The sequence below is a fragment of the Peromyscus maniculatus genome, chromosome 15 (assembly GCF_049852395.1).
Source record: "Peromyscus maniculatus bairdii isolate BWxNUB_F1_BW_parent chromosome 15, HU_Pman_BW_mat_3.1, whole genome shotgun sequence".
In the NCBI taxonomy this organism is placed as follows: domain Eukaryota; kingdom Metazoa; phylum Chordata; class Mammalia; order Rodentia; family Cricetidae; genus Peromyscus; species Peromyscus maniculatus.
This window is the reverse complement of record NC_134866.1, coordinates 64,190,369-64,206,897: the sequence shown is the minus strand read 5'-3', so window position 1 is coordinate 64,206,897 and position 16,529 is coordinate 64,190,369. Positions and strand designations below refer to the sequence as shown.

The 16,529-nt window shown below is 39.7% G+C and overlaps 1 pseudogene; it reads right to left on the bottom strand.

The window, feature by feature from the left end:
• Positions 1-241: 241 nt before the first annotated feature.
• LOC102905400 (speckle-type POZ protein pseudogene) lies at positions 242-1,330 on the bottom strand (annotated as a pseudogene).
• Positions 1,331-16,529: the final 15,199 nt, after the last annotated feature.

Genomic DNA, 16,529 nt, shown 5'->3' with positions numbered 1-16,529 from the left:
ATTGGACAAAAATTAAACCGGTACAGCAACAGAGTAGAGTATACCAGAGTCGAGCGCTCTTCCTCCCCCAACCGGCCGTTCAACTCATTTACGGCTGTATTAAAGCCCGGACCACCATGCTGTCTTTCCCTAGATTCACAGTACATGCTCCACACATTCCATATAGTTTACCCAGGTGTCATTGGCAACAACACTGGCTGCTGCTTCTGAGAGACACATGTGGGTCACAGCTCCCCAGGTCCTAGGATTGCTTCAGGCGTTTGAGAGGGGGCTCCAGGAAAGGGCGGGGAGCAGAAGCCAGGGAGCGGTATGCTTCAGCCACTAAGTTGGGATATGAGGCCACCATTGCCTTCCAGCCTGAGGTCTCAGAGACCTCAGAGGCATGAGCTGTAATGAAATCCAGTGCCTGGGTTTTCAGCTGCCCTGCGCTGTGGATGTCAGCCAGGAAGAGGGTGTGGGCAGCTTTCTCCACAGAGAGGTCCCTGCAGAGGGCATCCTCACACATGACCTTCAAACGCTCCAGGCCATACCTGTCAGCGGCTGCCAGCAGAGCATCTGCCACGCTGTCCAGGTCTGGTGCTGTTCCGGTGTAAATGAAGTCCATCATTGCCTTGAAGACTCGTGGCTCGAGGTCATGGATCTCAAGGTGGTTCCTTTTGCTCCCCTCCATGTCATGTTCAAACATGGCTCTGAAAACTGGAGAGCGAGCTGCTAAAACAGCCTTGTGAGCCCGAAATTCCTGGCCACCTACCAACAGGCAGCAGTCTGTGAAGCAGGAATTCTTCCACAGCCCTCCTAGCTCATCTGCCAATATGCACTTGGGAACCTGGATCCCTGGCTTCCTGTTCTGGTCAGAGATGCTGAAGAAGTCCTGGACCACGCTCACCTTGCAGTGGAGGGTGAACTTGTCATCTGGGAGAAGCCAGTCGGCATGGGACAAGAGGAAATCTCTACGAACGAACTTTTTGAATCCCCAGCTGTAGTGAGGCACAAACGCAAAGGCTCTTGGGCTCCTCATACTTCGGGTTTTCTCTCCTTCAGCGCTTTCGATCCAGAACTGGAACTTTGCCCTAACGGGATTCTTTGGACAGCTGAGCAACACCAGGTAAACTGACAGGTAAGTTGTCCTTTCTTCATTGATCTCGTCCCGTTGTACTCTCAAACACCATTTCTCATTGGCTCCTATTGAGAAAGTTGGGCTTCTAATGTGTGCCCGCATTCCCTCCAGAATAAAACTGAAGTTGCTGATGGTCCACTTGTAGGAGAAATTCTGGACGCTGATCTGCGTGTAGTCCCAGCTCTGGGCTATCTCATCCCCTGACATTTCTTCTGGAGGTAGTTTGAAGGTTAAAGTGGATCCAAAATTAAGAACCAGGGATTATTTTCTCTTACCTCATCCAGGAGGTTGGATGAGTCGGCTGGTCTTCCATATATGCTGGAATTCTGAAGTGTTCTCTAATGCCAGTGAAGGAATGGACTTGTGGCAAGGTGAGGGCAAGCAGGCAAAGAGCGACAGCTTCCTTCTTCCATGTCTTCTTATAGGGCTTCCAGCAGAAGGCGTGGCTCAATTTAGGGTGTGTCTTCCAGCCTCAAGATATGGATTAAAGGCGTGTGTCTTCGGGATTAAAGGCGTGTGTCTTCGGGTCTTGAGATCCTGGTTAAATGTTTTTGTCTTTTAACCTCCAAAGTCTGTACTTGAAGTGAATCTACCTACTTAAACAAAACATGTCTCACAGTTGTGCCCTCCGTTTTAGGACTGTAGTTAGTCCATGTCTAGTTAAGTTGGGAACCAAGAACAACCATGACAAGTGTATTTTGCTTACTGTGCTTCATCTTCCACAAAGTAAGGGATGGTGTCCATTCCTACACAGCTGTTATTTAATCTTCTCAGGGTTTTACACTAGTCCCTCCCATAAACAAGATTCAGGAAGAGGTGTTTTCCTTACCTTGTCAGATCTCATCGATCACAACATGGAGGTCAGGGTGGAAAAATTCATATGTGGTGGGCAAGAAGCAGAGCCAGGCAGGAACCTCTGAAAGTAGCTGTCGTCTTTCCTGCCTTTTATTCCATCCAGACTCATAGTCTCCAATATGACTCCATCAACTTTCATTTGTCGTCTTGCCCCTCCCCCTCAGATAATCCTCCTTGGAAACATTCTTCCAGATCCACTTAAGGACATGCTATGAGAAGGTCCTAAGGGCTTCAGTTTCTCAATACCTCATAGTATTCATCCTTCACTGGTGAGTTCTGTCCTCTTTAATCTTTGAACATGGATTTAAGCCATTTGCAAGTCTTTATTAGCCAGCTGGCAAGTACCTGGGGTGCTCTAGATTCCAGTGCCTTTCTCAGGGTGAGCTTTTAAGCACAAAAGCCATATTCTGGATTGACACACTTCAGTTAAGAAGAACAGTTAGCCAGAAGTGGCAGGACAGAAGTCAAAATGTTAGTATATTTTGAGAAAGGTTTAAACATTTACAGATATTCCCAGAACTATGGACTTGGGTAGGTTAAGCCTTTGTTTTAGTTGTGGCAGGGATTGCTGTTGTTTTTTTTGTTGTTGTTGTTGTTTTTTGTTTTGTTTTTTACACAAGTACTGGGTTTTACACCTAGAATGGTATTTTTATTGTGTAGTTACACAGTTGGGTCTGTGCACCATGAGTCTATGATGTAGACAGAGGCCAGAAGAGGCTGTTGGGTCCCCTGGATAACTGGAGTTACCAAATGTTATTACGGTGATATTTTACTTGTATGTTAATAAATAAACCATGCCTGGAGATAAAGGAGGAAAAGGCCAGCCATTTTAAGTGAGGGAGAGGTAGCACACGCCCTTAATCCAATCATGTGGCAGGCAGGGTCTGTGTGTGTTCAGGGACACACTAGGGAACAGTCAAGTATGGTAACATATGCCTTTAATCCCAGTAACAACCATAGAGACCTGGAGGTCTGTCCAGACAGGCAGTGACAAGGAAGTAAGGTAGGTGGGCTAAGAGCCAATGAGAGGGCAGAACAGCAGGTCAATAAAGGCATGGGTAAACAGGAAGTAACTCACTTTTGGTAGCTGCAGAGCTGGAGAGGTAAGGTTGTTGGCTATTATTATTTCCCTGATTTCTAAGGCTCTCACCCCTATATTTGGCTCTGTGTTTTTTATTTAATAAGACCACATAGAAATTTGAATACAGTTGTCAACTGCTGTGTGAATGCATTGAATTGGATGCCAGTCTTCTGGAAAGGTATCCAGCACCTTTTACTGCTGAACCAGTTCTACATCCCATCACAGTTACTTTCTTAAAGATGACAGAACAGCTCTGAAAGACTAGTTTGTTCTCTAAAGCTTTGGCATTCTGAAATATTTTAGCAAGTATTCAAGAGGTAATCATGATTTCATTCATAGGTCTTTTTAAAAATGAAGTAATTTATTTATATTTATTTTACATACCAACCACAGTTTCCTCTTCCTCGTCTTCTCCCGTTCCCTCCCCACAACTCCATTCTAACCCCCTCATCCACTCCTCAGAAAGGGTAAGTTCTTCAATGGCAGTCAACAAAGGATGACATATCAAGTTGAGGCAGGACCAAGCTCCTACCCCCTGCATCGAGGTATACCGCCATAGGGAGTAGGTTCCAAAAGTCAGCTCATGTGCCAGGGACAGGTCCTTGTCCCACTGCTAGGAGCTCCACAAACAGACTAAGATACATAACTGTAACCCACATTCAGAGGACCTAGAGCAATCCCATGTAGGCTCCCTAGAGTTGGTCTAGAGTCCTGAGCTCCCATGAATTCAGGCCAACTGTCTTTGTGGGTTTCCCCCTCCCTCATGATCTTGACTGCCCTTGCTTATATAATCTCTCCTCCCTCTCTTCAGCTGGATTCCCAGAGTGCCAGGCCTTGGACCTCTACATCTGCTTCAATCAGTCATTGGACAAAGGTTCTATGATGACAATTAGGGTAGTCACCTACCTGACTACAGGAGAAGACCAGTTAAGGCACTCTCTCTACTACAGCCAGGAGTCATAGCTGGCATCATCTTCATAGATTCCCAGGAGCCTCCCCAGTACCAGATGTCTCTCCAATGCCATTCTGGCCCTCTCTATCAAGATATCTCCCTTGTCACTCGTCCTCTCTGTCCCTCCCCCAACTTGACCATCTCGATCTCTTCCCCTACACCTCCTCCTCCAGTTAACCCAGAAGATCTCATCTATTTCCCTTTCCCCCAGTGATCCATGCATGTCTCCTAGGGTCCTCCATGTTATCTCTAGAACTGTGGATTATAGCCTGGTTATCCTTTGTTTTATATCTACTCTCCACTAAAGAGTGAGTACACACTGTGTTTGTCTTTCTGACTCTGTATTACCTCACGCCAGATGACTTTTTTCTAGTTCCATCCATTTGCCTATATATTTCACGATGTCATTGTTTTTGTTTTTTGTTTTATCACTAATACTCCATTGTGGAAATATACCACATTCCCTTTATCTGTTCTTTGGTTGAGGGGCATCTAGGTTATTTCCAGGTTCTACCTATTATGACTAATGCTGCTATGAACACAATTGAGCAAGTGTCCTTGTGGTATGATTGAGCATCCTTTCATTATATGCCCAAGAGTGCTATTACTGGATCTTGAGGTAGATTGATTCCCAATTTTCCGAGAAACCGCTATACTGATTTCCAAAGTGGCTGTACAAGTTTGCACTCCACCAACAGTGAAGGAGTGTTCCCCTTGCTCTGAATCCTCTCCAACATAAGCTGTCATCAGGGTTTTTGATCATAACCATTCTGACAGGTATAAGATGGAATCTCACTGTCATTTTGATTTGCATTTCACTGATGGCTAAGGATGTTGAGCAGTTCCTTAAATGTCTTTTGGCCATTTGAGATTCTTCTATTGAGAATTCTCTATTTAGATCTATACTCCATTTTTAAATTGGATTATTTTGTATTTTGATGTCTAGTTTCTTGAGTTCTTTATATATTTGAAGATTAGCCCTCTGTCAGATGTGGAATTGGTAAAAATCTTTTTTCATTCTGTAGTCTGTCTTCTTGTCTTATTGACCATGTCCTTTGACTTACAGAAGTTTTTCAGTTTCAGGAGGTAACATTCATTAATTGTTGATTTCAGTGTCTATGCTACCAGTATTATATTCAGGAAGTAGTTTCCTGTGCCAATGAGTTCAAGGCTACTTCCCACTTTCTCTGCGATCATATTTGGTGTAACTGGATTTATGTTTAGATCTTTGATCCACTTGGACTTGAGTTTTGTGCATGGCAATAGATATGGATCTATTTGCAGTCTTCTACATGTTGACATCCAGTTATGCCAGCAATATTTGTTGAAGATGCTTTCTTTTTTCCACTGTACAATTTTGGCTTCTTTGTAAAAAATCAGGTGTCCATAGGTGTGTGGATTTATGTCAGGGTCTTCTATTCAATTCCATTGATTCACATGTCTGTTTTTATGGCAATACCAAGCTGTTTTTATTACTGTAGCTCTATAGTAGAGCTTGATGTCAGGGATGGTGATGCCTCTGGAAGTTCCTTTATTGTACAAGATTATTTTAGTTATCATGGGTTTTTTGTTTTTCCATATGAAGTTGAGTATTGTTCTCTTGAGGTCTGTGAAGAATTGTGTTGGGATTTTGATGGGAATGCATTGAATCTGTTGATTGCATTGGTAAGATTGCCATTTTTACTATGTTGGTTTTACCTATCCAAGAACACAGGAGATCTTTCCATTTTCTAATATCTTCTTCAATTTCTTTCTTCAAAAACTTAAAGTTCTTGTCATACAAGTCTTTCACTTGTTTGGTTAAAGTTACCCCAAGATATTTTATCTTATTAGTGGCTGTTGTAAAGAGTGTTGTTTCTCTGATTTCTTTCTCAGCCCATTTATCATTTGTATATAGGAGGGATACTGACTCTTTTTGAGTTAATCTTGTATCCTGCCACATTACTGAAGTGTTTATTAGCTGTAGGGTCACTATCATATGTATATTATCATAACATTTGCAAATATCAAAAGTTTAACTTCTTCCTTTCCAATTTGTATCCCCTTGATTTCCTTTTGTTGTCTTATTGCTCTAGCTAGACCTTGGAGTATGATGTTGAACAGATAGGGAGGGAGTGGACAGCCTTGTCTTATTCCTGATTTTAGTGGAATCTCTTTGAGTTTCTCTCCATTTAATTTGATATTGGTTGTTGGCTTGCTGTATATTGCTTTTTTTATGTTTAGGTGTGTTTCTTGCATTCCTGATCTCTCCAAGACCTTTATCATGAAGGGGTATTGGATTTTGTCAAAGGCTTTTTTGGCATCTAATTAGATGATCATGTGGGATTTTTCTTTCACTTTGTTTATATGGTGGATTACATTGACACATTTTCATTTGTTGAACCATCCCTGCATCTCTTGGAGGAAACCTGATTGATCATGGTGGATATTTTTTATGTGTTTTTTTTTATTCAGTTTGCCAGTATTTTATTGAATACTTTTGTATCTATGTTCATAAAGGAGATTGGTCTGTGATTATCCTTCTTAGTTGTGTCTTTGTGTAGTTTGGGTAACTGTGGCCTCATAAAAGAGTTTGACAGTGTTCCTTCTGTTTTTATTGTGTGGAACAACTTGAAGAGTATTGGTTTTAGCTCCTCTTTCAGAATCTTGTAGAATTCTGCACTGAACCATCTGGCCCTGAGCTTTTTTACTTTGGGAGACATTTAATGACTGCTTCTATTTTCTTAGGGTTTATAGGTCTGTTTAAACTTCTTATCTGGTCTTGATTTAATTTTGGTATAAGGTACTTAATTTAGAAAGATATTCATTTATTTTAGGTTTTCCAATTTTATGGAGGTTTTTGAAATATGACCTAGTGATTCTCTGGATTTCCTCAGTGTCTGTTGTTATGCCCCCCTTTTCATTTCTGATTTTGTTAATTTGGATATTATATCTCTGCCTTTTGGTTAGTTTGGATAAGGGTTTTCCTATCTTGTTTATTTTTTCAAAGAACCAACTCTTTATTTCAGTGATTCTTTGTATTGTTCTCTTTGTTTTTCTATTTTATTGATTTTGGACCACAGTATGATTATTTCCTGTCATGTACTCCTCCTGGGTGAGTTTGCTTCTTTTTTTTTCTAGAGCTTTCAGGTGTGCTATTAAGTTGCTAGTGTGAGATTTCTCCAAATTACATAGCACTTCGTGCTATGAACTTTCCTCTTATCACTGCTTTCATAGTGTCCCATAAGTTTGGGTATATTGTGCATTCATTTTCATTCAATTCTTGAAATTCTTTAATTTCTTTTTTAATTTCTTTCTTGGCCCAGTGGTGGTTCAGCTGGGCATTACTCAGTTTCCATGACTTTGTATGCTTTCTGTAATGTGTGTTGTTGTTGAATTCTAACTTTAAGCCATGGTGATCTGATAAGATACAGGGGATTATTCTAATTTTTTTGTATCTGTTGAGATTTGCTTTGTGGCTGAGTATGTGATCAATTTCAGAAAAGGTTCCATGAGGTTCTGAGAAGGTATATTCTTTTTTGTTTGGGTGAAATGCTTTATAGGTGTCTCTTAAGTCCATTTGAGTCATAACATCTGTTAGTTCCTGTAGTGGGTAGCCATTCCAGCTTTAATCTGGAAGTTCCAACCCCCATTGAGGCTTCCGCAACTGTCATGCCTACAAGACGGGGCCAAGGGAGGACCCTGGAGACCCGAGATCGGGATGGGTCAGCTCTCTCTCTGTTCCTGGACCCTGGGCGGTGGAAGTTGACAGAGTAGAGCTCTGGAGAACACCACTAGACTATGATACACCTTCCCCAGACCCCGCAGCCTACCTATCCTTTCATTTGTAAGTTACCCACTAAATAAATCTTCCTTTTAACTACGTGGAGTGGCCTTAATAATTTCACCAATATCTGGCGCTCAAGTGGGGCAAATTCCAAAGGCCAGGGTGGCTCCCACCCTCAGCCTCCTCCCCGGCTGGGGGTACCTAAACCTGCCTGCAAAGTTCCATATAACAAGGGAACACCTACATGATTTCATTCCCAAAAAAGGGAGCAGCTAGTCCAGTCTCAGTTCCCTAGCTTAGCCTTGAGACCAGCAAAAAACCGCTGTGAGTGAGGCATTCCCCTGCTCCCTGAGTGCCGGTTCTGGCTCCTACCATATCGACTCCTTCCTTCAGCTGCGGTCAGCCAAGGTTGCCAGCAGGCCCTGCTTTGGAGCTGCACCAACGCCACCTGCTGGCTGAAAAATGCTACTACACCCTCCCAAACCAAGAAAGGTAAGCGAGGCAACCAAGCATATTATTTCAAGTAACAGTACTTGATAATTTTACACCTTAAAATTGACTAACAAATTTTGAGTAATTCTTGTAATATGGCTGACAACATTATCTCACAAGAATTTAAAAACTTTTTTGCCTGAATGATGAATGACATCTTCCTGGAAATACACGACCTTCCTAAGGCATATCTGGCCTGTACCATTTTGGCATTCATTGTAATAATTCACACAGTGTTCAAACACTGGTTTAATAACAAAAACAAAGATGAGTCACTATTGGAACTGATACAGGCTTTAAAAGATAGCAATGAAGGCTTACAGAAAAAGATTCTTTCTCTGGAATCTGCTGATCAGGATTTACAAAACAGGCTTGTACTGAAAATTGATCTTATTGATAATAAATGTGAATATTTAATGGACAGAACACTAACTCTCCAGACACTATATAACGAAGAAAGATTATCATTAATTGATAAGATAAGGTCCATGGAATCATGTGTTTCTGAGGAACATAAAAACTTCTATGGTTCCATGAGAAATCTGGAGTCCCTTGCAAGAGAGGAGGTTCACTCCCTAGAACAGACCCTAGGTGCTCGTTTGTAAGCCCTAGAAGAAACTCTCAGTAAATATGACAAGGGACCTAATAAGCAGAAGGGCAAGACCATAGAGGCTGTAATATCTCCAAATGGCTCTCATACAACGGCTTATCCTGTTATCATCCATGAGAAGCCAGCAGATGACACACACCCTAAGCAATAAAATACATATACATTACAACCAATTTCAACAAGGGACTTTAAAAATATAAAGGAAGCAGTATTACATATGGGATACACTCCACATGCATAAAACAGATGTTAAATTTGTGGTCTACTTAACATAGAATCATTCCAGATGATTGGCATCAGTTAGTTTCAGCTGTTCTAGAATATAGCCAGCAGTTACAGTGGAAAAGCTGGTTGAGAGAAGAGGCAAAAAAAATTAGAACAAGGTAAACTCAGAGGTTTTGTGATCTCCCAAGATCAAATACTTGGTGAGGGATGTTTTCCTGACAGGAATGTACAAGCCACTTATGATGAGCATACAATATCCCTATGCAGTACAGCAGCTCTAAATGCTTGGGAAAAAATTCCAGAACACGGAAAACCAACTGAGGTATACAAGAAGATATTTCAGGGACTACACAAAACCTTCACCAATTTTTTACAAGGGCTGAACACAGCTATAACAGAAGCTGTATCAGATAAAGAATTAAGAAAAGTATTAACTGAATCCTTAGCATTCAACAATGCTAATGCAGAATGCAGAAGAATACTTACACCATTAAAGATCAGATCAGCTCCTTTGGAAGAATGGATTCAGTACATTAATGGTGTTCAGTCTCTTAACTACAGAAATGAGGCTTGGATAGGAGAGACAAATCCCAGAGGTGAAAGAAGGCCCCGTGTTACCAAATGTTTTAAGTGTGGTACACCAGGTCATATAAGTAAAAACTGTACATGGGGTACTCCTAGAAGTAATACTCCTTCTAGGAATAGCCTAAACAGGAGACCCCAACCACCTCCTGGATTATGTAGAAGATGTGACAAAGGTCAACATTGGACCAGTGAGTGCAGATCAAAAATAGATATATGAGGCAACCCTTTACTGGCAGGAAACACCTCAGGGGGCCTCTTGCAGGCCCCCAAATCAAACGTAGTATAAACATTCCCAGCCACTGTGGAAGAAATTCCTCTCCAGGACAACTGAATAAACCAATGCCTTAATGTAAAAACCAATACTGCAATGGATGATAAAACAGCTCTGATAGATAGATCACAGTTTACAAAGAACCCAATAAAACAAATATTTTGCCAGACTTGCATAAATGAACAAAGACCAAAGCTAAGAATTCAAATTAATGGCCTGGTTCTAGAGGGCCTGGTAGACACAGGTGCAAATGTGACTATAATTACACCAAAATCATGGCATCCGAATTGGCCTCTTCAAGAGGTAGATGTCCAACTTTTCAGGACTGGCACCCTATCTCAGATAAAACAGAGTTCGAGATGGGGTGAATGCATAGGGCCAGAAGGACAGAGAGGAAGGCTGAAGCCATATGTAGCAAATGTAGCAGTAAATCTTTGGGGCAGAGATCTGTTACAACAGTGGAATACTCAGATTAAAATACCTACACTCTCAAAAAAGGAATACAGACCAATGCATGTTTCTAGGAATAATATCATAACATGCTATAAAAAACAGTCACCAACCATTCAGGCTGTATACAAACAGAGTACAACTGCTGCTGAACTCTCAGAAGTACCAACTGCCTTACCTTTAAAATGGCTAACTAATAAACCTGTCTGGGTTGGACAATGGCCTTTGCCAAAAGAGAAGCTACAAGCTTTAGAACAGCTGGTTCAAGAGCCGTGAAATGCTCAACACTTTGAAGAATCTACAAGCCCTTGGAATTCTCCTGTATTTGTTATTAAAAAAAAGTCTGGTAATTGGAGAATGCTGACAGATCTGAGAGCTATTAATAAAGTAATTCAGCCAATGGGCTCCCTACAGACTGGGATGCCCTTGCCCTCTCTGCTACCCAAAGAATGGCCTATAATAGTTATTGACTTAAAAGACTGTTTCTTTACCATACCCTTACAAGAAAATGATAGGGAAAAATTTGCCTTCACAGTACCTAATTATAACAATTCTCAGCCAGTCAAGAGATATCAATGGAAGGTCCTCCCACAGGGAATGTTAAACAGCCCTACTTTTTGCCAGTACTTTGTGCAGAAACCATCGGAGATAATTCATGTAAAGTTTCCACAATCCATTATTTTTCACTATATGGATAATATCCTATTAGCTGATCCAAAGTTAGATACATTAGAAAGCATGTTTGAAGAAGTAAAAAAAGTTTTGCCTCGCTGGGGACTGCAAATTGCTCCTGAAAAAATACAGAGGAGATTCTATTAATTACTTAGGATATAAAATAGAGCTACAAAAAATTAGACCCCCAAAAGGTACAACTAAGGAGAGATCGATTGAAGACTCTTAATGATTTTCAAAAGTTATTAGGAAGCATTTCCAACTTACTGGGGATCATGGGAATACCCAAAGATGGACTACAAAATTTGGCTAATACTCTAGAAGGTGACAAAGAATTAAATAGTCCAAGAGAATTATGAGCCAAAGCTGAGAAGGAATTGGCTCTAGTAGAAAAGACAATTCGAGAAGCACATGTGGATCGTGTGGATCCAGAACTTAAATGCATTCTTGTCATATTCCCCTCCAGACATTCCACAACAGGTATTTTGATGCAGAGGGAAGATATTATATTGGAATGGATATTCCTACTATGTAGACCAAATAAGAAATTAAAGACATATAGAAAAGCTCTCTGATTTGATTCAAAAAGGTAAATTAAGACTTCACCAGTTGACAGGAATGGACCCAGCAGAAATTGTAGTACCTTTAACTAAAGAGGAAATTTCATCACTATGGAAAGATAATGAATACTAGCAGAGAGCCTGCAGTAACTTTTTGGGAGAGCTTAACAACCACTATCCCAAAAGCAAGAGAATAGAATTCATAAAGAAGACTGAATGGGTCCTTCCTCACATTGTATGACAAAAGCCAATTTCTGGAGTCCTCACATTCTATACTGATGCAAATAAATCAGGGAAAGCAGGATATACATCAGGAGTCTTAAGTAAAGTGGTGCAATAGTCCATACAACTCTGTACAAAAGGCAGAACTGTATGCCATTCTTATGGTACTGATGGACTTCACAGAACTCCTCAATATAGTTACTGACTCTCAATATACAGAGAGAGTTGTTTTACATATTGAAACTGCTGAATTTATTACTGATAACACAGAATTAACTTCATTATTCATACAATTGCAGGAAATCATCAGAAAAAGCGAACATCATATATATAATATATATGTGTGTGTGTGTGTGTGTGTGTATCACATATTAGATCTCATACAGGTCTGCCAGGACCTCTAGCATAAGGCAATGATGAGATTGATCAGTTACTAATAGGTAATGTCTAGAAGCCTCAGAATTTCATAAGAAATACCATGTAAATAGCAAAGGTTTGAAAAAGGATTTCTCCATCACTTGTCAACAGGCTAAGGATATTGTGAAAAAATGTCCTACTTGTTCCATCTATAACAAAATTGATAAAAATTCATCCATCCAACAAAATTAATAAAAATTCGATTTGAGCAGGGAAAACCCCTTGATGAGGAGAAGTAAAAGATCATCCACCAATGTGACATCTCTACAAGTTGTAAGAAAAATTTAATAATCAAAGGTTGGGGTAGGGTTCTATTTTTGTCTTCCCAGGATAACGGAAATACCCATCTTCCAGAAATCATAAGGCCTTGGATATCTGGATGTTTACAGCAGAAAGAAAGAATTTATTGGTACCAATCTACACAGGGTAAAATCTCACTGTCTAACATGTATATCTCTATTAATGTAAAAAAGTTGTGGTTCCAATTCAACTATAAGCCAAGCTGGCTTTGGAGATGGAATTGGCTCACTCCTTCTCTAAACCCAAGCATATTGCTAAAATAAAAGGTTGAGAGATTCTTCAGTCCCATATCAGAAGAGCCCTCTGATGTGGGACAGATGGAAACCAATAAAAAGGGACCATTGTCTTCAAGATTCTAATTCTCTCCATGCTTACTCTTGATTTCTCAGAATCCTTTCTTACATGTTATGTCCTCTTTAAATCCAAACTTTCCCTTTTGATAACAAATAAGTTTTTTCAACAGCAATTTCTGAAGTCTCCAGAAGGAAGATGAGGCCCCAACAACAACTCTACCCAATCCAGAATGATACCATGGTAATCATCATACTATACTTCTTGCTAGAATTTCAGACAATCTTACCCATTACTCTAAGACTTGCTGCAGAACCTACAGTTAGTCTAACTGAGATTTAACTATCTGAGTTTTCACACAGTACTCAACAGAGATAACATCACCCCCTAAACAGCAGGAAGCAATTCTAAGAAAATGACGCCCTTCTCCCTTAAGTTTCTTAATTCTCAGGGTTATGAACGACAATTATAGGGTTGGGGGTGGAAAAAAATATTAGACTCAGTATTCTCCTAAAAAAAAAAAAGGAAAAGAAGAAATAGAATGGATAGGTATAAGATATTGTGGTAGATTATTGTATATACTAGTAAACAAATTTAGTAAAATAGCAGCCTTAGATAATTTGCACTGTTATGGATTCTTATATGTTGATACAAATGTAAACTATTTTTATATTCCTGTTTAAGATAATTTGTATATTGATACAAATACAGAACTATATTTGTTATAATGTACCTATATTTCTACTCTTATTTGAAATATTTGTATATTGATGCAAATGTAAATTTATATCTGTCATACTGTATGTATGCTCTACTTCTGTTTAGGATATTCGGTATATTGATATATATTTAAGATTATTGACATATTGCATATTGCACTATATATTCCTATCTCTGTTATAAATATCTTGTGTAGTGCCACAATTTTGAAGTCATCGTTCTTTATCATACATTTGCTTATAGACTGTTTACCTTGTTTACATGAAGCCTTAGTCCTTAGGTTATTTCGGTAGATAAGACTTACAGATTTATAGTCACCTATGCTTGTCATCTCTATCTATAGTTTACATTAGTTAGGTTATCCTGATTTACAGATACATGGGTCAGATGGACAGGTAATCTTCAAACACTTCATAGACCTAGAGAATATGGCATTTAAATAACTTATAATTCTGTGACGTGAGACACAATTGCTCCTGGCAGTACCAATTTGATCCTGAGAGAATGTTGGGCTTCTAAGACATTTCCATTTGGAAGTTTCTCTTCTTGGCACAAAATGGCCTACTGGGCAAAGAACTGCCCTTGCCTCGACTGCTGACAGTATGAATGCAAAAAAAAGGAAAAGAAGAAATGGAATGGATAGGTATAAGATATTACCTTTCTGGTCCGGGCAGTGGTGGCACGCGCCTTTAATCCCAGCACTCGGGAGGCAGAGCCAGGTGGATCTCTGTGAGTTCGAGGCCAGTCTGGTCTACAGAGCGAGATCCAGGAAAGGAGCAAAGCTACACAGAGAAACCCTGTCTCAAAAAAAAAAAAAAAAACAATAACAAAAAAGATATTACCTTTCTGGACAAGCGGGACACAAGGAAAGTGACCACTGTACTCTGCCAAGACAGGGTAAGATGGTCTTTCAGAATTCCTGCTTCTAAAAATGGTCTGTCAGATACTCTAGGCCAAGGGAGGACCCTGGAGACCTGAGATTGGGATGGGCCATCTCTCTCTCTGTTCCTGGACCCTGGATGGTGGAGGTTGACTGAGTAGAGCTCCAGAGAACACCATCCCCAGACCCCACAACCTACCTATCCTTTCATTTGTAAGTTAGCCACTAAATAAATCTTCCTTTTAACTACGTGGAGTGGCCTTTATAATTTCACCAATAAGTTCCCTTATTTCTCTGTTAAGTTTCTGTCTGGCATACCTGTCCATTACTGAGAGTGGGGTGCTGAAGTCTCCTACTATTGGTGTGTGAAGTTGGATGTGTGATTTAAGCTTTAGTAAAGTTTCTTTTACAAATGTGAGTGTCCTTGTATTTGGGGCATATGTTCAGAATTGAGACTTCATCTTGATGGATTTTTCCTGTGATGAATATGAAATGTCCTTCTCCTTCTATATTGATTAATCTTAGTTTGAGTTATATTTTGTTAGATATTAGGATAGATATACCAGCTTCTTAGGTCCATTTGATTGGAAAATCTTTTCTCAACCCTTTACTCTGAGGTAATGTCTGTCTTTGAAGTTGAGGTGTGTTTCTTGTATGCAGCAGAAGGTTGGATCCTGTTTTTTTTGTTGTTGTTGTTGTTATTTTTTTATCCATTCTGTTAGCCGTGTCTCTTTATAGACAATTGAGTCCACTGATATTAAGAGGTATTAATGACCAGTGATTTTTAATTCCTGTTATTTTTTGGTTTTGATGTTGGTCATGGTAGTATGTGTATTTCTTTTCTTTGGGATTTACTGTTGTAAGATTATTGCCTTTTTTATTTTTTGTGGGTACAACTAACTCCTTTGCGTTGGAGTTTTCCTTCTAGCACTTTCTATGGGGCTGGATTTGTGCATAGGTATTGTTTAAATCTGGTTTTGTCATGGAATATTTTGTTTTCTCCATCTCAGTGATTGAAAGTTTTGCTGGGTATAGTAGTCTGGGCTGGTATCTATGTTCTCTTAGTGTCTGCAGAACTTCTGTTCAGGACCTCCTGACTTTCAGAATCTCCATTGAGAAGTCAGGTGTATTCTGATGGGTCTGCCTTTATATGTTACTTGGCCTTTTTCCTTTTGTAGCTTTTACTATTCTTTCTCTATTCTGTTTTTTTTTATGTTTAAATTAACATGTGGTGAGGAAACATTTTGGGGGGGGGGTCCAGTCTATTTGATGTTTTGTAAGCTGCTGTGGGATGTTGTTCTACATGCTTTGAATATGTATTGCTCTGATTGGTTGATAAATAAAATGCTGATTGGCCAGCTGCCAGGCAAGAAGTGTAGGCAGGGTGGACAGAAGAGGAGAATTCTGGGAAGAGGAAGAGCAGAGTCAGGAGTTGCTAGCCAGACATAGAGGAAGCAAGATGACAATGCAGAACTGAGGAAAGGTACCAAGTCACATGGCTTAACATAGATAACAATTATGGGTTAATTTAAGTGTAAGAGCTAGTCAGTAAAAAGTCTGAGCTAATGACCAAGCAATTAAAATTAATATAACCTTCTGAGTGATTATTCTATAAGCAGGCCACAGGACTGCAGGGGCTTGGCGGGACCTGAGAAACCTTCCTACTGCAGTAAGCTTCTTGCATCTTCATAGGTATGCTCTTTTTTAGGTTGGGAAAGTTTTCTTTGATGATTTTGTGGAATATATTTTCCGTGTCTTTGAGCTGTAATTCTTCTCCTTCTTCTATTCCTATTATTCTTACGTTTTGTCTTTTCATGGTGTCACAGATTTTATTGATGTATTATGTTAACAATTTGTTAGAGTCAACATTTTCTTTGATCAATAAATCTATTTCCTCTATCGTATCTTCATTGTCTGAGAGTCTGTCTTCCATCTCTTGAATTCTGTTGGTTATGCTTACATCTGTAGTTTTTGTTCTTTTACCCAGATTTTCCATTTTCAGAATTTCCTTGGTTTGTATTTTTTTTTTGTTGCCTCTATTTCAGTTTTCAAATCTTAACCAG